The 21,763-nt window shown below is 49.9% G+C and overlaps 1 protein-coding gene across 10 annotated transcripts in view; it reads right to left on the bottom strand.

The window, feature by feature from the left end:
* PAX5 (paired box 5) overlaps positions 1–21,763 on the bottom strand; it is a 205,492-nt gene that overhangs the window by 143,864 nt on the left and 39,865 nt on the right. The gene's annotated exons all lie outside the window — the stretch shown is intronic.

The following is a 21,763-nucleotide window of genomic DNA, read 5'->3' as shown; positions in this document are numbered from 1 at the left end:
GGATTACAGGCATGAACCACCATGTCCAGCCTTACCCTGAGTCTTAAGGATGGAGTTAGCCAAAGAAATGCCCAGGGAAGAGGAACTGCATTCCAGCCAGAGGGAACAGCATCTGCAACAGCCTGGAGGCACAGAAAGCATCGTGCAGGGGAACGACTATAATTCAGCATGATTAGAATTCAGGAGTTGGAGGAGGGGGAAGGGGGCGAAGTGTGAGAGGCTCTTCCCTCTCTGTCGAGCTGTTCAGCATCACTATCCATTATCCAGAACCTAATATACACTCTGATACACAAACAGTGCAAATACATTATTGAAACTCTCATGGTGTTGGTATGAAGAGATGGGATTTCTTTGTGCTAAAATGAATCAAGATGACCTCAAACAAGAGGCAGAAAAGAAGTAATACCTGGTGCATTGCCACAGGGCAAGTCTGTTCTCTCTAATCCATACTGTCCAAGTCCATTACCTCGTACAGTAGTCCCTAATTACTCCACCTTACAGAGGGATATGCACACTAATTAGAAAGGATGTTAACCGCCATAGTGAAAATATTCTGAAGCAAATGAAATATTACTAGGAGCAAAAGGGTGATTTGTTTCTGTGAATTGTGCTTTCAAATGAGATCAAAGAATGCGAAAGGCTTCGTTTTAATTATACGTGGAAGGACTTCTCCTGCATACATCCCTTTTATGGCCTTCATGCACACAGCAGTCTCTCTCCCAGCCCCCACTGCACAGAAATAAATAAATAAATAAAAGCATTTAAAAGTCATATTTACTCTGATATCTTTGCATTACCCGTATTTGAGTTTTTAAATTATTGTCTGTATTTTTTTCCCAAGGACGATATAACTAAAAAGAAGGTTCGTATTTGAAGTGTATCTATCTGATCATTGCACAAATGTTTTCAGGAGCAATCACTATATTTCTCCAAGATGGGTATGGGTTTTGTCATAGATCAAAGTGAGAGGGAGGAAAAAAAAAGATAAATCATCAGAGATCCAAAAATACTTTTCATTTGGAGAAGATATCAGGCCATTTTGATGGGGCTGATGGAGTCCCTGTTCTGTCTCCATTACCTGCAGCAGGCAGCCCCAGCCAGGAGCCAACTACCAAGATTATATTCCCCATAAGATGGTCCCCGATATCTATATATATATATATGATCTTCAACCTCTATTGATTGACCAATTTCACAAGCAAAGACTGGTGAAATGAAGCTGAAATGAACATCATGCTTTAACTCATTGAACCTATCAGGCCTGAGTTAATCTCACTGTCCACTGTCTCTGATAGAATTCAATTGATCAATCATGTTTCGGTGATAGTACCATTTCACTGGCTTATTGCTTCTTCATTTCGGAGCTTGACCTGTTAGATGTACTCGGACTGGCTCGACTCCTCTTGGATACACAGAGATCAGCCTCTGTCTGCCAACGTGTGTCATCTCCTGTCCCAGTTGAAAAGAACTCAAGAGGCTTTTGTGTATGTCTGTGGTGTGTTTTCCACCAAGCACACACACACACAGGAATGGTGGATATAGGGCGTGGAACTGAACAAGCACAAATTATAAGAAGGGCTGTTCATTATTCATGGAAGCACCATTATTTCCCTTTTATGTAGTTAAATTGATGTGTTTGGGCTCTGTACCCTATAGGGGCATATTCTTGTATTACACTGGCAAGTGTGCATGCCTAGACATCTGAAAAGGATAACAGCAACAAAATAATAACAATCGCACCCCTCAAATACATATTCCTGTGGAACATGAAACATACATCAGCGTATCTGATTCTCATGATAATCTCAGGAGATGGGCAGGAGAGTACGATTCCCATTTTGCAGACGAGAAAATGGATTCAGAGACGGAAAGTGGCCTGCCCAGGGTCACACAGCAGAGTTATCAGGCCAGGTGAGACTGAGAGCCCTGGTGTCTCAACTCCTCAGTGCCTTGTACCCCAGTGAGGCCAATCTCCAGGCAATTTCAGAATTACCGAGCCATTTTGGACAAATCACTTTGTCCCCAGCTCATTGGATGAAAGAAACATCCCCAAAATTCAAATCAGAGAATTCTGGAGCTTGGAGTGGATTCCAAGCCTGTCTGTAGCTCCTTGTGCAGCTTGGAAACTGAGGCCCAGAAGGCAATAAACTGTTGCCCCAAATCACCAAGATACTCAGCAGCCTAACAGAGACTTGAACTTGGGTCCCAGGTTCTCAGGTCAAGACTTTTTCCACTTTCTCTCAGTGCCTCCCCCATTTATGTCAAAACAATGAGCTCCTATCGACAGAGAGGACTTCATTCTCTACTGTCAACATGGCCCAATGCACTGCTATGGTTCCTTCGTGGCATTTAATTTAATTTTCCCAACTCCGAGCCAAGACTATGCTTAGGGAAATCAGGAAAGCGGCTTGCCTCGGTGGCTGCCTGAGGGAGGTGGCTCTTGGAGGCACAAGGCTGAGCCCAGCATGAGAGTCTCTGGAGGAGGCCAGGGCAATGACAGTTTGCAAATAAGCTTTGCATCTGCTCAGAGCTGGCAGAGTCTGCAAACACACTAATGGACTTTCCTCTGACTGCGGGGAGTTGGGGAGAAGCCATAAATAAAGCAGGTGCCTCTGGGGGGAGCCATTGCCGAAGCCAGAGACGAGGCTGGGGATTGGGAGCTGGTTGAGGGTTGGGGGAGGGGCTTTGGGCCACCCACTGCACTGCATTGCACTGCCTTCCAGACAAAATGACAACCCACTTACCAGCAGCCCCAATCCCACATCCCAGATTCCCCAGTCTCTGTTCCAGTCAGTCCCTTGTCTGATGATATCAATACATTCACAATTCCAGACCCAGAAGGGTTGGGGGAGGAGGGTCATATGGTCTAATCTGGCCACAGTGTAAAGATTCTGTTGGAGGGAAATGAGACTGAGGCCCAGGGTCGAGTGGGAGCCCTCAGCCAGGACAGAGCTAACAGTGGGAATGGCTACCCAGAGAAGGGGGCAAGTTCGGAAGGTGATTAGGAGGGAAGGTATGCTGGAGTGAGTGACTCACTGGAGGTAGGGGAGAAAATGCGCCTCTGAAGTTCCCTGTTGGAGGTTCTAGGCTGCCGTCTACTCCCACTCTGAGCAAAATCCACAGCCCCTCGCAGCTTACCAGGCCTTACTGGTACCAATCTGGGTATCCCCCTGCAATCCCACCTTTCTGACCTCGTTTCCTCCCACTCTTTCCCCGCTTATTCTGCTCCCACCACACTCGCCTCCTTAGGGTTCCACAGTCATGCTAAGCTCACCGGCCATGGGGTCTTTGCACTTGCTCTTCCCTCTCTCTGGAAACTTCCTCCCCCAGATATCTGCCTCACTCACTCCTCCCTCCATTAAGGCCTCTGCTCAAAGGTCAGCTCATCATTAGGACCACCCTCCAAAAACAGCAAAGGCCCCCCCTCAGCCCTGCTTCATCCCCTGTCTCCTCACCTAGCTTTGTTTTCCTCCAGAGCATTGAACAGCATGCTGCTTAGTTTCCTTATTTAGTTGTTGTCTTTCTTCCCTAGAATATCACTCATGTAGGCAAACATTTTTGTCTGTCTTGTTCATTGCTGTGTCCCCAGCAACTAGGACAATGCCTAGCACACATAGCAGGTGCAAAATAAATACTTGTAGAGTGAATTTCACTGAAACTGGCAAAAAAAAAAAAAAAAAAAAAAAAAAAAAAAAAAAGATCCAAAGGAGAAGGGAGACAGCTGCTCCTGTGTGACCTCCTACTGGGAAATAGTGGCCACACCCTCCCAGGGGACATCTGATGCTCCCCTTCTATGCCTTGCCTAAGGGAAAACAAAGGGGTCCCTAGGGAAAATCCCTGAGGGAAAACAATGGGGTCTCCCAGGCCTTACCTACCTCTGAGACCACAGTGCCCAATACCACATCAGGAGCCAGTAAATGGATGAATGACACCCCAGGGAAGAGACTCTGCCTTGGAAGTGTTTAACTGACAAAAGTGGTGGAGCACAGAGAGCGAGCTCTGGCTCTGCCACTTGCCAGCTGTGTGATCTTACACTTCTCTCAACACATCTGTGCAATGGGGTCAATAAATCGTGCCAGGCCTACAGCACTGGTCAGAGCAAATAAGCTGCTGGACTCCAAGTGAGAGAGTGCTGTCTGCACAGCGAGCACCTCCCGAGAGTTAATAAGGACTGAGAGTGAGGACAAGAAAACAGAAGCCATTTGCTAAATTACCAAGAAAAAGAGATGGGCTCTGTGGCTCCCCGCTGTAATCCCAGCACTTTGGGAGGCCGAGGCAGACGGATCACCTGAGGTCAGGAGTTCGAGAACAGCCTGGCCAACATGGCAAAACCCCACCTCTAGTAAAAGTACAAAAATTAGCTATGTGTGGTGGCGCACTCCTGTAGGCCCAGCTACTGAGTGGCTGAGGCAGGAGAATCGCTTGAACCCGGGAAGCAGGGGTTGCAGTGAGCCAAGATCACGCCACTGCCCTTCAGCCTGGGCCACAGAGTGAGATTTCATCTTAAATAAATAAATAAATAAATAAATAGAACAAGATGTGTACAGAGAGGGGTACCTGGCTAAGGTGAATCCCTTGGTTCCAGCATTCATTGATCTGTTGCTGGTGCTCTGGTTCCAAGCATAGCCCTGCCAGGGAACCCAGTCTCAGCCCTCAGGGAGCCCACTCTCTGTCAAGGAGAGAAGGCCTGGACATGGACTTGCAGTCCAAGCTTGTGAAAGTATCCTAAGAGAACCCTCAACCGCAGGCAATGAGAGTCTAGAGACAGAAAGAACCTGTCCAGTGCAGGAGGATGGGGGGTCAGGGAAGCCTTCCTGGAAGGAGAAGGTGGCATCTGAGCCAGGATTTGGATTTGAGGGCATGAAGGAAGGAGGCAAGGGGCATCCCAGACAAGGATAAGATGTGGGTGGGGCTATGCTCACTGACTGAGGCTCCTGGGAGCTTAGCACCCATGGAGCGGGGTCACCTAGCTTTCACAGCTCCACATCTAAATCAGGCTATGCTTCTGTGTCTCCGGGTCAGGTCTTGCACACAATGGGTGCACAATACATGCAGATTTTGCTTTTTCACAGACTCCACAGAACTTCCCAAAAGAAAGAGACCCTAGAGAGAAACCCATTCATTCCAGTGGTTGTCCATAAGCATGATCAGATCAGAGGAGATATGGGAAATCTATGAATTATTACTAATATTGTTATGGAGGAGGAAGTATGGCATTTAATGGATGGGGCCAGGGATGCTACCCAGCACAGTCCAGCACAGTAAATAATTGGCCTGCATCTCACACATCTTTGGAATGACCCATCACACACTGAAGTTGGTGAAAACTCTTTATAGATATGTGAGCCATGAACGTAACTCTGTGTTTCTCATATACACAGAGACTTGGTGTTTTCATTTACACTGACTTTTCCAAGAATACAACCACCATATACATTGAGAGAAGATTATGCTTTGCTTTGGGTGGAATTTTATCAGGACATGTTCATAATTTCAGAAAATCAGTTCGCTGATGGCAATACCGCCAGAGATATTTATATTGCCAAAAAACACAGCTGTCCACACTTGTAGCTGCTGCATTCATGGAGATTCTACGCCTAAGTGCAAACAACTAACTACTTTATTATGTCTTCTGGTGTAGTCATGTCTGAGTATTTACATAATGAAAATATATCATTTTATTATGATTTTACTTTTCTTTCCCCTTTTTGTTACAATTGGGGCATTAAATCTATTTTTTAAATTATGTGTATGGGTGGATTATATTTCCTCTAAATTTCATTTTAGGATAGCAAAGGAAGTGCTACAAAATACTTGTTTTAAAGAGGAAACATTGGGTTGATATGATTTTTTTTCACCACATTCAGCTAATTTTTGTATTTTTTGTAGAGATGGGGTTTCACCATGTTGCCCAGGCTGGTCTTGAACTCCCCAGCTCAAGGGATCCACCCCTCTCGGCCTCCCAAAGTGCTAGGATTACAGGCATGAGCCACCTCGCCCGGCTGGGTTTATATGATTTAAAATCACCATATATGATTCTAAGGCGCCTCCAGTTCTACCCTTCAAGACTATCCCATATTGGGGACTATCTTCCTAATTTGTCTTGCTGAAAAGGGTATAGCTCTAGAGAGAAAGAGTTCTCCAGACCCCTTTTGAGGGATAGAAAGACAGGTACCAAAAACAACTGTGAAATAAATGTACTTCTTTGATCATGAATAGTAAAAGCTTGTTCCTAAAAGACAAGACCTGGATTCCCTCTGCCCTTTTTAGAAAACCATTTCCCAAATATAAGATTCCAGCTAGGACTGAGCCAAGAAGAGTCCCAGCTTCCTACAGCAGCTTCTCCTCCCTGCTGGAGCCTTCTCTCAGCTGTCTGTACCTAGGTCAAGAGGGAAAGGCCAGGGAGAGAAAAATCACCTTGAAAAATCAGTGCTCCTGCTGCCCTGAAAACATGCAGAATGCACGTTGGAGCTCCAAGAGCAAGGCAGGTGGGACTAAGACCGGGGTGAGGTGTAGGGCAAGGGAGGGCTGTCATGGGGGTTATATGCTGCCTCTGGCTCTGAAAACAGAGTGCTTGGGTTTGAATCCCAGCCTTGTGACTTACTGGCTCTGTGGCCTTGGACTGGTTATTGAACCTCTCTCTTTTTTTTTTTTTTTTTGAGATGGAGTTTTGCTCTTGTCACCCAGGCTGGAGTGCAGCGGCACAATCTCAGCTCACTGCAACCTCCACCTCCCAGGTTCAAGCAATTCTCCTGTCTCAGCCTCCTGAGTAGCTGGGATTACAGGTGCACACAACCGCCAGGCTAATTTTTTGTATTTTTAGTAGAGCCGGGGTTTCATCATGTTGGCCAGGCTGGTGTGGAACTCCTGACCTCAGGTGATCTGCCCACCTCAGCCTCCCAAAGTGCTGGGATTACAGGCATGAGACACCGTGCCCAGCCTCATTTTTTCCAACAGCCAAAGGAAAACAGTATTGGTACATACACACTCACCACACTCTCCTATGACAAAGTGAGTGCTTCACTCTCACCATTAGCCTTGTACAGCTGAGGGTGGAGGGCAATATTTTCCCAGTGGTCACACTGTAAGGCCAAAGAGAGCTGGGCTGGGAGTAGGGACCTGAGTCCCTCTTCCCTGTAGACAACTCACACTCAACTGGTCCTCAGAGGCCGTCATCTCCAACTCCCCGACTTTATAGATAAGGTTCAGAGAGGGGAAGAAAATGGACAAAGCTCACACAGCAAAGTAGTGTTAGATTCCCAGCCTAGACCCATTCCACTGCATCATGCTGCCTCTCAAACACGCTGGGCATCAGTTTGTCCATCTGCAAATGCGGGGTGGGGTGGTGATTGTCACGGGGTGGCACCAGGAATCTCTGAGTGCCATGACAAAGGGAAAAGCCCTCAGCAAGCACTTATTACACCTTTGCCAACTCTGAGCACATAGCGGGTGCCTGCCACACACTCATCACACGGGTTACATTCTCTCTCCCTGGCCAGGGCCTTTTTGGATGAAAGGTTGGTTCTCAGTTGTTTGGTGAGTGAGTGAGTGAGTGAGTGAGTGAGTGAGTGAGTGAGTGAGTGAGAGGGAATGCCAGCATGCCTGAAAACAGAACTGGAAAAGGGGACTCTGGTGTCTGTAACCAGAGGGAAAGCAAGAGATCACAAAGAAGAGAGAAGTCTAATCCCTCACATACTACTTCCACGTGTGTGCCAGGCCCTATGCTGGGCACTGAGGGCGTCTGGGACGAATGGGAGATGACTTCTGCCCTTGGAACTCAAGGTCCGAAGGGGGAGGCAGGAGAAGGCTGTGGGGCCTCAGAGCCAGCCATCTCCATGAGGCAGCCTTCTGTGTGGGGCAAGAAGAGCTTTCTGAGGCGGGCGCCGGCCACAGAGCATGGGGATACACACAGGGGACAGAGATGAAAGGAAGGCCTTCCCTCCAGGGCGCAAAGCACACGTGGCGGGGTCAAAATCCAGTCCCGAACTTCCCTAGCCACTGCAGGTCACTGGAAAGAGGGATGCCTTTGTGTTTGTGCCTTTTTCTAATTTTCCACCGGTGCAAGAGACAAAAAGTTTATGTCAGGGCATCATCCAGCAAGATCAGAACCCACTCAGGCTCAGGGACAGAGGGAAGAAAGTGGCAGTCGCACCCAGGAGGACCTGCCTGTCCAGCATTAAGGAATGATCAAGAACTCCCATCCCGGTTCCACGCTGCGCGTCCGCCATCCGAACCGGCCTCGCCCCTCCAGGCCGGGTCCAGACTCCAGCTCCGTCCGGCCCCCGCCCGGCGCCCTGCCCCGGCGCGCATCATCTGCTCCGCTGCCCAGCTCCCGGCTGCCGCCGCGCCCGCGCCCCCCGGGGCCCCGGAAAGCTGGCATCCGTTGTTAGCATAACAAACTCAATTGTTCTCAGCGGGGCCCCGGCAAATAAAGTCATTCATTACGGGCCTCTCCTGGCCGCCGCGGGCCGCGCGGCAATCAGCGGGCCGAGCCACGCGCCAGCGCCGGGACCTGCAGGGCGCGCCGCCGCCTCCACGCTGCGCCCCGGGCCCCGCCGCGGCCGCGCCGGCGGGGGCAGCGCCGGCCGCCGATTAGTTTTATCTCGGAACGTCAATTGACTTAGACTGATTGGCTTCCTGCCGCCAATGTCAATTAAATTGCAAATGCTTGGCGGAGGCCGGCGCGAGCGGGCGGCCTCCTTCCCGGGGGCGCCGCGCGCTGCCTTCTCTTTGCGCCACGTTCTGCCGCAGCTGAATTCATTTCTCCTTCCACGTCGCGCAGGAAATCCAGGTGACCTCCTGGAAGGCGTCTGCCCTCCGCCCCCGGCCCTGGGGGCTCCTCCGTCGGAGCCCGAGTCCCGAGGACCCCCGGCCGGTGGGCGGGAGCTAGGCCCACGGGGCGCCCGGACCGCGGGCCGAGGAGGAAGGGACCGGCCTCCCCGCAGGGACCTCCGCCTCTCTGCAGAGCTGTATTCGCACGGTGGCACCGCGGATCCCTGGACCTCCTTCAAAGATCTTGGGATATGACTCGGTGTGCCCTTGAGCGACTCGCCTCCTGCTCCTCTCATGCCTGGCTTTCTTCACCGGCCACGAGTAGGCTCGAAGGAGATGGTGGCCGGGGTCCCGTCCAGCCCACGCCCAGTGCCTGGATGTCCAGAGGGCGGAAGGCCTGGCAGCATCACCAACGTTCACCTGGTGATGACTCTGTGCCGAGCCACGGATGGGCACAGTCGAATCTTCCCTCACAGCGCTCGGAAGCAGATACTGTTACTATCCCTCTTCTACAGAGGAGCGAAGTGGGGTGCAGGCCAGAGGGTGGTCACTTGGGTTTCAAACGCCTGCGGCTGCGTGCCTATACACTGTATTCAGGGAAAGGCGCTGTGAGGGAATAAAAAAGGGAAACGGAAAACGGCCCAACCTAGACCTGGGCACCTCCCACTGCCAAGAACTGTACCAGGTGTTTTACCTCTGTTACGGAATTCTCACAGTAATTGTATGACCTAAGTATATAGTCCCCATTTTACAGATGGGGAAACTGACCCTTGGAGATGTTCAGAAATGTGTCCCTTGCCACAGAGCGGGTATGTGAGATGAACTGCAATGATACTCTCATAGGCAAGAGAGCTTTACAGCTTACAAAGCACTTTCTCATACACTGCTTCTCGCTGAATTTGCACAAGAATTTGAAGAAGGCGTCCTGCTCTCTCTGGTGCCAGCAGGAAAATCGAGGCCCAGAATGGGTTGCCCAAGATCACCAGCAAGGGAGTGCCAAGCCAGAAGTCCAAGCCCCGCCTTGAAGGCCTTGAACGAGATGGCGGCTCCGGCACAGGCTCTGCTCGTTCCCTCTCCCCATTCTTTGGGGAGCTAGGAAGGAGTCATACACTGGGGTCTGCTGGAAGATGCTCGGGGCCATGGGGAAGAGCAGGAATGGGGGCTCCCCCGAAGGAAGGCATTTGCTGGAGGGATGAGGCCCCCAAACAGTTGTTTTTCGCCCATTGTCTCTGCCTCTCTGCCTGCCTGCCTGCCTGCTTCCTTAAGGTTGTCTCCCGAGAGGGAGGTACGCAGGTTCTTAACTGATAAAATGTGCCAGCAGTTAAAAGATACAAACCTGACCAATCGTCCTTTTCAGAAAAGAGATGTTCACGGAACAAAAGTACTATTCAGAAGTGCTGGATGGCGTTTGTGTCTGAGACAGAAAGGAAACGAAGAGCGAGAAGATGAAGAAGGAGGGAGGGGGAGCGGCGGGGAGCAGGGGAGGAGAAAGGATCAGGAGCTGGAAGGGTTGTCCAGGCTCAGTGCATCCCAACCGAGGCTCCGAAGGGCAGGACCTGACTCAGACCACACCCCAAGGCCACAGCTGAGTCAGGATGAGAAACCCAGGCTTCTCCAGTGTCGTGTCAGGCTCACCTTACTTCTGACAGCTGCCCTCAGCTACAACTTGAATTGTGTGTGTTTCTGAAACATGGAGCTGAAATTCTGCCAGCATAAATTCCAGTTGGTATTTCTTTCCTTTTCTTCTGACCCTAAGCTGAACAATCCTATCTTGAAACTTAGTAATATAAATAAAATGACCATTAAAAAAGAGAGAAAGCCTGTAATCCCGGCATTTTGGGAGGCTGAGGCAGGAGGATTGCTTGAGCCCAAGAGTTCAAGACCAGCCTAGGCAACAAATCAAGATCTTGTCTTGACAAAAAAAATTTTTTAAAAATATAGCCGGGTGTGGTGATACATGCCTGCAGTCCCAGCTACTCAGGAGGCTGAAGTGGAAGGATCACTTGAGCCCACGAGGTCAAGGCTGCAATGAGCTGTTGCACTCCAGCCTGGGCAACAGAGTGAGACCCTGTCTCAAAAAAAAAAAAAAAGAGAGAGAGAAAACAAAAAATCTGGGAATTTAGAACGTTCTCAACAAGATCTTTCTGAGAGATCTAGATTCAGAGTAAAAACACTCTGCTCTGATAATAGAAATAATAAAATAATAGGTGATATTTTTGAAACTTGCCATGTGCCAGTGCTAATCAAAATATTATAGGCAACATTTTCTAATTACCAGAAGAGGCAGGAATTATTATCCCCCTTTGACAGGTGAGGAAATCGAAGCTCAAAGAAGCTAAAGCCCTTTGCTGTCAAAGCTCACACTGCTAGTAAAAGGAAAGGCAAGGCTCAAACCCCAGTCTACCCACGATGCCACCTGCTGTGGCTTAAAACCCACATGTGACCAGCCAGCTGCACTTGAAGGTGACCAACTTGCAGGTGTGACAGGGAAGTGTGCACAGCAGTGTTAGGAAAGCTTCAGAAATGGCGTACCCCTGAGTGATGCAACAGACTCTGAGCCAAGGTCCCCCTGAGCTCAGCCAGACAGAATAATGGGGGAACAGGCAGAACTGCGAAAAAGTAGAATCAAAGCCCCATGTTGGAGAGAGCTGAGGACATTCCCCTGGAGAATACAGCCTCATACTGATGTCATCCTGTTGTGACACCCTCTGTGAGAGGCAGACTGGGATGGCCGGTAAGCACCCAGGTACTAGTCCCAACACTGCCACTGTTGAGCCATGTGACCTTGGGAAATTGTCTCACTCTCTGTATCTCTATGAAATGAGGATAATAAGAGTATCCACCTGGTACAGTGGTTGTGAGTATTACATGAGTTAATAATTTAAAATCCACAGAGTCAACACTCAGCAAATGTTAGCCATTATAGTTATCCCATATTGCAGTTCCTCTTTGGGGCTGTGATCTATACACATCTGGAGCACATGCTTAGGTATGGCAGGCAGAAAGAGGACCACAGGCACCAGCATCCATATGTATGCATGTGTGTATTTAGATCACGAGAGAGCTCCCTCCCCATCTAGAATGGCTGTCACAAGATCCTGGAGGATGGAGACTCTGGGGTCAGGCAGGACTTGGGGGATGTTTGATGTGCAAGGCTCTGTGTTCTGCTCAGCAGCCTCCACTCATTCCCCAGATGAGCCCATGGCTTCTGTGACATCCATGGCCTGGCCCCCATTCAGTACATATTTGCTGTTGTGAACCAGGCCCTGTGCTGGGCACTAAGGTGACATTGGTGACTGCTCCAGACACAGTTCCTGCCTTCATGGAGCTCACAGTCTTGCTGGGAAAACAGGCGAGTGACAAATGTGATATTTTGATGAACAGGCAGGTTCTGTGTGCTGGTGGGGAGTTGGGTTGCAGAGGAGCATCTGAGAAGCCCTCACTTAGGAAGTGACACAAGCTAGATCCTGAAGTTTGGGATGTCAGCCAGGTAAATGGTAGGGTGAGGGAGGAAGACAGTTTCTCAAGCAGTGGGAAGAGCATAATAAAAGGCACATTTTATTGAGCACATATTATATATGGGGTCATCCTGAGCACTTCACATGCATAATCTCATTCAATTCATATAACAGTACCATCACAAGCACAATTGGGAAACTGAGGCTCAGAGATTAGTCCAAGGTTCCAGGAGTAGTCATTGTTGAGTCAGCACTAGAACCCTGGTTGTCTGACTCCGAGGTTGCAAACAGGACAGAGCATGTGGTGTTTAAGGAATGGAAAGAGGTTTGGTATGACTGGAGTGCGCATGAAAAGGGGAGATTGGAGAGGGCCTGGCAGCCTTGTTAAGAAGTTTGCATAGTTTCTGAGAACAATCGGCAGATTTGAAGGTTAAAACCCTTCAGGCAAGTCATTGATCAGAATTTTATTTCAGCTGCTATGTGGAGGGCAGACTATTATTTGGACAAGTCAACGACATTGGAGATGGGGACCAGCCAGCAGGCTACAGCAATAGTCCAAATGAGAGAAGAGAATGCTTGGACCAAGGCAGTAGCAATGGGGATGGAGAGAAATGAGCTGATTCAATGGATATTTAGGACAGATGCAATGACCTTGAGCAAACGCTTGCCATAAGGCAGGCCTTTTTCTGTGGTAACGTGTAGAGGCACAAACTTTCTAAGCAGTGAAGATGGTGGAGCCCCTGCTTCTGGCTAATTTAAATTCCAGAGAAAGCCGGGCACAGTGGCTCATGCCTGTAATCCCAGCACTTTGGGAGGCCAAGACAGGTGGATTGCTTGAGCTCATGAGTTTGAGACCAGCCTGGACAACACGGTGAAATCCCATCTCTACAAAAAATACAAAAATTCACCAGCATAGTGGTTCATGCCTGTAGCCCCAGCTACTCCGAGGCTGAGCTGGGAGGATGGCTTGAGCCCAGGAGGCAGAGATTGCAGTGAGCTGAGATCACACCACTGCACTCCAGCCTGGGCAGTAGAGTCAGACCTTGTCTCAAAAAAAAAAAAAAAAAATCCAGCAAAAATTATAAAACCACAACACTCTCCTTTACCTAAAGCACTAAAAAGATTTCGAAATGATTTTTCCATCTTCTATTTTATATAAGTCTAAGAGGATGATGTGACTATAATCTCCACAGATGTGAGAAGTGACCTACCCAAGGTCACATGGCTGGCAGAGGAAGATCTAGAATCTAACTCCAGCTCTAGTGCTCTCTGGTACACCACAGAGCGTCAGAGCCCAAAAGACCTTCAAAAATCATCTGCTCCAATTTCCACATTTTAATATGAGAAAAACAAGGCTTAGAGAGAAGTGACTTGGCCAAGGTCACACAGCAAGAAAAGGCTTAGAGTAGAACCAAGGACTCCACTCCCAGAAAGGTTTATATCAAGACATTTGGACCATGGAGGTGAGAAAGGAGCAGATTAATCCCCAGTAGCAATGGTCCAGCCTCCCCCTGCCTGACTGAATGCTGCAGAAGTGAGACTTCAGCTAATGGTCAGCCCACCTGGGCACTGCCACCTCTGACCCAGTTACAAGCATACCAAGCTCACGAATGGCCGGCACACACTGCCCTGCTACCCTACCCCTCTTGTCCCTAACCCTAGACAGCAACTAAGCTGTCCTGGGTCGATGGTGCCACCTGGTGGCTGGTGCTGGGAAGTGTCTGACCCCCTCGTCACTTTCATCCTCCACTGTTCAGTGCCTCAAGAGGCTATGCCTTTCTGCCTGTTTCCTCTCATAGATCAGTTAATTTTGCTACAAGCAATGTGTTTCTCACACATACCTTCTCTCACACCTTTTATCCTTCTTCCTCTCTCAATTTTTCTCAAATTACCTTAAGACATTATCTTGTTCTCCCTCTCCCACAGTTTATTCTATCACAGGGATAAAATGCCCCAAGGAAGGACTAATACAAATGTTAATTTGTACTAATAAAAATGAAAACTGGAAATTTCTAAGTAAAATTAAACACATGCGGGCACACACACACCTCGCCCCCACCCCCCAACCTTCCCACACACACACATGAGTCACCCAGAAACATTCCAGAAACACCCAGAAGCCCCTGTAGAATCAGAACAAAAATCTCCCCTTTCTCAACCATCTTTTAGACCTGTTTTTCCTCAAATGCCAGGAGTCAAGATAAATATCAAACCCACTTCCTTATTTTGTTTTGTTTCATTCCCAATCAATAGCATTGCTAGGTTTTTTTCCCATCAAAAATATGCCCCAGATGGGGTCTCCAGGAGGCTGCAGGCTAGTATGAGCTAAGCTGGATGGGGAGACGAGGCAGGTTTCTGAAACACTCACTCCCTAGGCTCTCGGGTGGCACGAGCTGGCTACTGCTGGCACAGAAGAAAGCCTGCTGGAGGGAAATCAGACCTCAAGCCCTACTGACAGTCTGCTGGGAAAGGGAGAAGGCTCAGTAGCTATGTCTTTCTGTGGGAGCTCAACCCGGGATAGAAGCAAGAAGCACTACATATCCCAATCGGCTAGTGGAGGATTTCCAAAGCCCAGTGTGTCTTGTCACTTTCTCCTCAGCTCAAAGACCTGCCATGGCTCCCACTGTCTTAAGGAGCTAAGAACAGGAGAAATGACTGACGACACCTTTCTTTTAACTGAAACCACTTAACTGCTCTCCTTATCTATATGAGTGATAAGTAGGCAAGTTCAGACTTTGCAGCAGCCTGAAGGAGAAATTTTCAAAGTGTAGTCCAGGGAGCCCTGCCAGGGTTGGAAGAAGGGGTCCCCAAGATGCTTTCAGGTGATCTGTGAGGGCAAAATTATTTTCATTGTTTTTTTATTTACTTTAAGTTCTGGGATACACGTGCAGAACGTGCAGGTTTGTTACATAGGTATACATGTGCCATAGTGGTTTGCTGCACCTGTTATTTTCTTATTAATGCCAAGGTGTGATTTGCCTTCTTCACTCTCATTCTCTCACGAGTCTACAGTGGAGGTTTTCAGAAGCTGTAGGATGTGCTCCATCACAACAGAGCACATGCAGAAGCAGATATGAGAGTCCAGCTATTTTCTATTAAGCCAGACACTAAAGAGATCTGCAGAACTGTAAGCCAATGCCGTTCATACTAAATTTGGGGTTTGGAAGATTTCATTCTTTCTTATTTCAAAAATATTATTTGTGTTACTTGTTTGTTACTGTTTTTTTAATGAATAAATATTTTAAACTTTCATCCATTTTAATTAACCCTCATAAACTAAAGCTCCTTGAAGTCCTTGATAATTTTTAAGAGTTTAAAGGGACCCAGGACCAAACATTTGAGAACTGCTGCTCTACAATAATGCCAAGAGGACTTGAGATGGAACCAGGAGAAACTCAGAATTTTGGTGCCAGAAAAAACCTCAGCAATTCCTTGATCTCCTGTTTTAGATGGAAAAACTGAGGCCCAGACAGAGAAAGGGACAGGAAGAAGGGACACAGCAGGGGCAGGGGTTTGAAGCCTTGTAAAGTATCTGAACCACAGGCTGTGCAGCCAGGGATTAAACCATATTCCCAAGCCAAAGAGAAAGGACTATGGGATCCTCTTCCCCACGGGGCAGCAGGGCATGCAAGATGGAGAAAGCCAAGGCCATTTGGCAGTTCCAGACCGCCTTGGCAGGGGACTGCCCACAGCAGATGAGACTATATCCCGCTCCATCGTCCCCACCACTCTTGTACTGGTTGGCCCCCAAACTGATTCCCTGAACTGAGATCCCCACATGGCAGCACCCTGCCCTCTCCCATACCCCCAGGGCTCTCCCAAACACCAGTACACCTCCCCATGGGAAAAGGAACTGGGGGTGAGAGGAGGGGGAGGGGCTGGGGCAAACCAGGTGTGCAAACAGAGAGGGTGGGGGTTCAGTGGCGTTGGCTCTCACGGGGGCTCTCACTCACTGAATCAAAGTGAAACTTGGGGACCCAGGAGCGAGGAGGAACCGAAACCTGAGCCCCCACCCGTGGGACAGGCCCTGGGCACTAGGGAAAGGCCCCAGGAGCCCCTCCAATTGGCCACCTGGCCTCAGATGCCCTGCGTTACCACAGAGACCTCCAGCAGTTGTCTATCTGGGTCTCAGCTGAGGTGCCCACGGCTAAAAGATCAGGACAGGGATCACAGGGGAGAGTGGCCAGCCAGGCAGGGAGATGGAAACCAGGTCCTCACCATCTCTGCCACTAACTGCCCCCTGCATACCCTTGGGCCAAGCCTGCGCCCTCTGTGCCTGGACTACCCTACCTGCAGGGTATAGAGCACATGACCTGCCAAGGAGTGTGGCTGCTTGGCCACTGCCCTAAGTTCTTGCCTCCGCTACCCTACCCACCTCTGGCCTGTGAGCCTGACTACCCACTTCCCTGACCACACACATACACGCACGCGCACTTGGCCCCACCGGCCAGTTCCAGGATCTGCCTCCCGTTCGCTTTAGCTGCCGCAGGCAGACACTGAGCCAAACTGGTTTCTTTAGAGTTCATGCTAAGACTCCAGAAGCTCAAAGACCTTCAGGCCGAGAAAAACAGAGCACAAGTGCCGAGAGCAACTTGATCGGGGAGTACGTGAGAACTCGGGCCCAGCAGCCCCAGATGACTGTTGCCTTGTGGGTTGCCAGGCTGCCAGCTGCCCCAGGGTTGCCAGATCTGATTTTTCTTCCCCAAAGAAGCCAGGCATCCATCCATACATGAAATTTCCTGATTTTGCAATGTTGGTAACTAATTCAAAATCGTCATCGATACAGGGCAAGCCAAGGAAAGCATGGCTGCCAGGCTGCCAATTCCCCTCTGGGTTCTACGTGATGCCCCCACCACGACCACACCCAAGCAGAACCTTGGTCCTGGCTCCTTCCTGGACAAAAAGAGAACTCAGGGAACAATCCACCCCTCTACATGAGGGGACATCCAGGGGACAGCACACAGAGGGCCAGGGAGGGGACCTGCCCTTGGAAAGCCCCAGCAGATGCCAAGACAAAGTGGTGGTAACCTCCTTCCTGTCCCCAAAGCCACACTGGGAAAAGGAGATGGAGAGCCTGCCTGGGCACCCATACTCCACGCTGGACCCTAAAGAATCCTTGGGTCTCAGCCAGCTGTGAAGGACCAATGACCCAACACTGGAAATCCCCACAAGAGAGTGGGCTGGTTCCAGAAAGCCAGGCCAGGTCCAGGCTCAAGGATGGCATTCCAGGTGGAAGGCCCTGAGTGGGCAATGGCCTGGAGACCACAGAGACTGGAGGCGCAGGAGGAATGAGCAGGAGGAAAGGGAGGCCCACGAGGGAAGGGCAGGGGTTCTCTCGAGAACTGAGGTCAGTGCGGGGGGACGTGTGGGCAGCACCCCGTGGGGAGATAAGACTGATGGGGTCGGCTGTCAACAGTAGGGACGGCAGACGGCCCTGTGAGAATGGAGGAAAGGAGGGAGAGGAAAACTGAATTTATCACATCGAAAGGCAAGGGACGCCAAGGATTTTCCATGGAGCCATCCTCTCTCTCTAGGTTTTTTGGGTTTTGCTGTGTAATCTGGGCAGACCGCCTCTCTCTTCTGAGCCTGTTTTCCCATGTGAATGACGGAGCAGGGCGTCTCAGGTGCTCTCCAAGTCCCTTCCAGCTCCCACGGGGGAGTCTCGAGGTCCAGGCTGGTGGCCCCAACAACCCCTCAGACACCCAGCCCCCCCAGGCCCAGGGTGCTACCCTCTGCCCCCACCCTGGAGGCCTCCATCCCTCTGTGCTCCCTGTGCCTCTCTTCAGGGAAAACTGGGGCCTGACCCTTTTCTTCTGCCATGAAGCAGGCTGGGAGACTCAGCGTCCTGAAGGCAAAGGAGGGTGAAAGTGAGTGGCCCTTCGTTCTGCAGCCGACACCTGGGGGCACTGTTGTTCAGCCTGGATGCCCTGGGCTCCCGGCTGCAGGCAATCGGCTTCTTCAGTACCATGGAATCGCTCCATGGCTCCACAGCTCCAAACAGGAAGGTGGTGGTGGGCCAACGAGCCTGTTCCAGCTGCCAACAGGACCGTGGCTGAAGCCTGCTGCCCTCTGCCATGACAGGCCTCACGTCCTCAAACACAGGCCTCTCCATGGCCATCTACTCAGCACTGACTACAGCCAGGCCCTGGGGCCACACCCTTGGCAGCTGTCACTTCACTTCATTTTATTCTCACAGTAACCCACAAGGCTTGCGTCAACTCTATTCACCAGATAACAAAATGGAGGTGCAGAGAGATTAAGTAACTTGCTACAAGAAGTCCTCAAACCATTTCATCCCTGCCCATGAGCCTGTGCCCTTGACTCAACACCTTATTTGGGGCTCTCCAGGGATCAGAGATCTGTGAACTCTCAACCCCACAGGGGCTGCCTATTACTCCTGACTCAGGAATCCTGAGCTTTTCCACACACCCATCCCTTCTGGGAGCTCTGAGAGGGCTCTCCCCACTTCCTGCTTCTGTTTCCTGCCCTGATCCCGGGAGCGGCAGACAGCATCTATGTATCCAGGGAAGGAAAAGGGTCCCAGGAGAGAAAAGACCAGGGCCTGCCCATGTCAGAGGGGCCCAGGGGCCCAGCATGGTCTGTGAGCTTCTGAAACCCCTTCCTTCTGGCCATGGCTCCCGTGGAGTCCTGCTGGGCAGGGCTGAGGGGGCGTTCAGCCTGAAAGAGACAGGGGAAGAGGGGATTTGGGGAGAGAGAGAGATAGCAAGAGAGAATACAAGAAGACAGAAAGGAAATTGAATGAGTGAATGAGTGTGAGAGAAAGAGAAGAAGGAGAGGGAGAGAGAGTGTGTGTGTGTGAGAGAGAGAGAGAGAGAGAGTATGTACGAAAAAGAAAGCTAGTGAGAGCTAGACCGGGAGACAGAAACAGACACAGACGAAGGTTCAATAAACAGGAAATACAGCCAAATAACACAGAATGAGATGCACCCCCAAAGACATGGGGAGAGACACCAAAACAGAGAGGAGACAGGCATCCCCAAAAAGGAAGTCATAATGGGAGCACCTAGCTAAGTACCCCCCAACAAACCTCCCGATAAGAGTCTCATCAGACTTGGCATCTTCTGGAAAGAACAGGCCACCTCTGGACCCTGGCTGCCCTTCCTGCGCCCTCCTCAGAAGGTAATCCAGAGCCAGAAGGCTGGAAACTCACTTGCAATGTACTCCTACTGCCCAAAAAGAAACCTCTGGCCCCTATAGTCCACACTGGCTGGACAGGTCAGCTTTCTGAACCGGTGAAAGGGATTCGCACTCCACTGACCTCAGTGTGTTCAGGGCCTTTCAAACTCACGGCCCTGTGGGTTATTGTGAGGGGGACAGGGAGGGGACCTAAGCGGGGAGAGCGGCGGAAGGAGGTCTCACTAGAGATCAAAGGCCCAGGAAGGAACCGAGGGTCTGAGGCTGCCCTTTCACCCATGGCCGCTATTCACAACCCTGCCTGCTTTGCCAAGTCTCTCCCTGCCACCACCTCCTCTGGGCCTTCCGGAGAGGGAGGCGCCGACTCAGCCTCCATTCCCCTCGCCCTGCAGGATTCCTGAGCCATGCCACAGCTTCCTCCACGAAAACTCTCAGTTCAGACCAACCAAGAGACAAAGCGACATCGCATAACTGGGTGGCACCCCAGCCTGACCCTCGGAGCCATCCCGCAGGCCTCCCGGGCATCCCTGTGAACCGGGGCTATGCCGAGGGGCTACGCTGGGGATAGAAATGATTTGTGACCCCTGCCCTGTCAAGTCCACATGAGTGGCAGCCTCAGGGTCAGGCAGCAGAAGGGAAAGACAAGTGGGTAGATGCACTTGCAGACACAGTACTGGCACAGAAGCATTGGCCACCCAGGCTGGAACAGGCCTGCCTCAAAAGTCACAGAGTCCGAACCAGAATGTCCTCCTTGACTCTTCTGCTCCTCATTTGTCCAGCCCCTGCTCACACCTCTGATGATGGAGAGCTCATTACCCTTCTAAGATAAAGCTTCCATTCTTGGCCCAGCCTGGCTGCTTCTGAAAGCCATATGTTGCATTCAGCCATAATCTGCCTCCTGCAGCTTCCTTTAACCAGCCCAGCTCTTCCTCCAGAGGCCACGGAGATCTTACCTGTTGCTGCAGAACAGTTCATCTGAGACTTGGACATAGTGGCCACATCCCTGAGTCTGGTCTTGGAGGCAGACATCCTAGGAAGAACTCGAGAATCTCTATACTGAAAGGGCCCTTTGCCAATCCACTGGCCTAACAATATTCTAGTTTGTTTGTTTGTCTTTGCTCCAGAACTCTACTCAGAGCTTTCTATGGAAGCCCAAAATACCAAACAAAAGCACCCTTGACTGAGGATAGTAGAGGTCCCTCCACTTACCCTTGTTACTAATTGTGAACCCTCTAGAGGAATGTGACTGATCCACTCTACCAAGGAGCACTTACTGAGCACCTATGTGTCAAGCACTTGTATCAGAGCTGTGTTGTCCAACACAGCAGCCGCTAGTCCTGTGTAGCTACTGTGTGCTTGAAATGTGGCCAGTACAATCGAAGAGCTAATTTTTTTATTTGATTTGATTTTAATTTTAATTTTAAAATAGAAGCAGTGTAAAATATTTGTCCCACTAAACACAGCTTTATTGTTTTGGTAGGACTACATCTAACTTTAACTGTCAAACATTTAGCATCCAAATTGAGATGTACTACATGTGTAAAATACACACCAGATTTCAAAAACTTGGCAGCAAAAATAAGAGAAAATTTAGCATCAAATTGTTTATATGATGACATGTTGAAATGATGATATTTGGGGTATACTGGATTAAATAAAATATATTATTAAAATTAATTCCACTTGTTTCTTTTTACTCTTTTTAATGTAGTTACTAGATCATTTAAAATTACACATGTGGCTTGCATTCTACTTCTGTTGGATAGTGCAGGGCTAGTCACTTTCACGTTACCTTTTTATCTGAAACACTCAGCAGAGTGAATGTTTCTTGAGAATCTGAGACACATAGCTCAAAACTATCTCCCTAAATGCTTCTAGACTAAATGTTCGAAAGCCTCCGTCAACGTCTAAGCCACCCATATCTCTCTACCTCTCTCCCTTTCCAAATCCTGCCGTGCTGCTCCTCTCCCTGCACATGCTCACCAGAGTCCCAGACTTGGCACGATCTCTCTTGCCTTTGATTGGAATGCCCTCTCCTCCCTCTACCCAGCTCTCAAATGCCACCTCCTATGAGGAGCCCCCAAGATCCTTTTGGTCAAAACTGGCCCTCCCTGCCTTACTCTTTCCCCCAGTGTCACCTCACCCGCTGCCCTGCTCATCAGAGGAATTTCAGCTTGCCAGTCTTGCTCTCCAGCTCACCCTCTGTGGTTGGATCCTATCACCCATTCACCTCTGCCGAGATCTGGGCAGGAGGGTGGCCCCAGGAAATGCCTTCAGGGCAAAACTCAAGTGTAAGCTGGGGATGACTGAACCAGGCAGCAGGGTAAGCAACTCCACCTTGCAAAGCCTCAGTCACCTCATCTGAAAAATGGGCAAAG

This window comes from Symphalangus syndactylus, chromosome 9 (assembly GCF_028878055.3).
Source record: "Symphalangus syndactylus isolate Jambi chromosome 9, NHGRI_mSymSyn1-v2.1_pri, whole genome shotgun sequence".
In the NCBI taxonomy this organism is placed as follows: Eukaryota; Metazoa; Chordata; class Mammalia; order Primates; family Hylobatidae; genus Symphalangus; species Symphalangus syndactylus.
The sequence above is the reverse complement of the archived record's forward strand: the minus strand, read 5'-3'. Positions and strand labels throughout refer to the sequence as shown.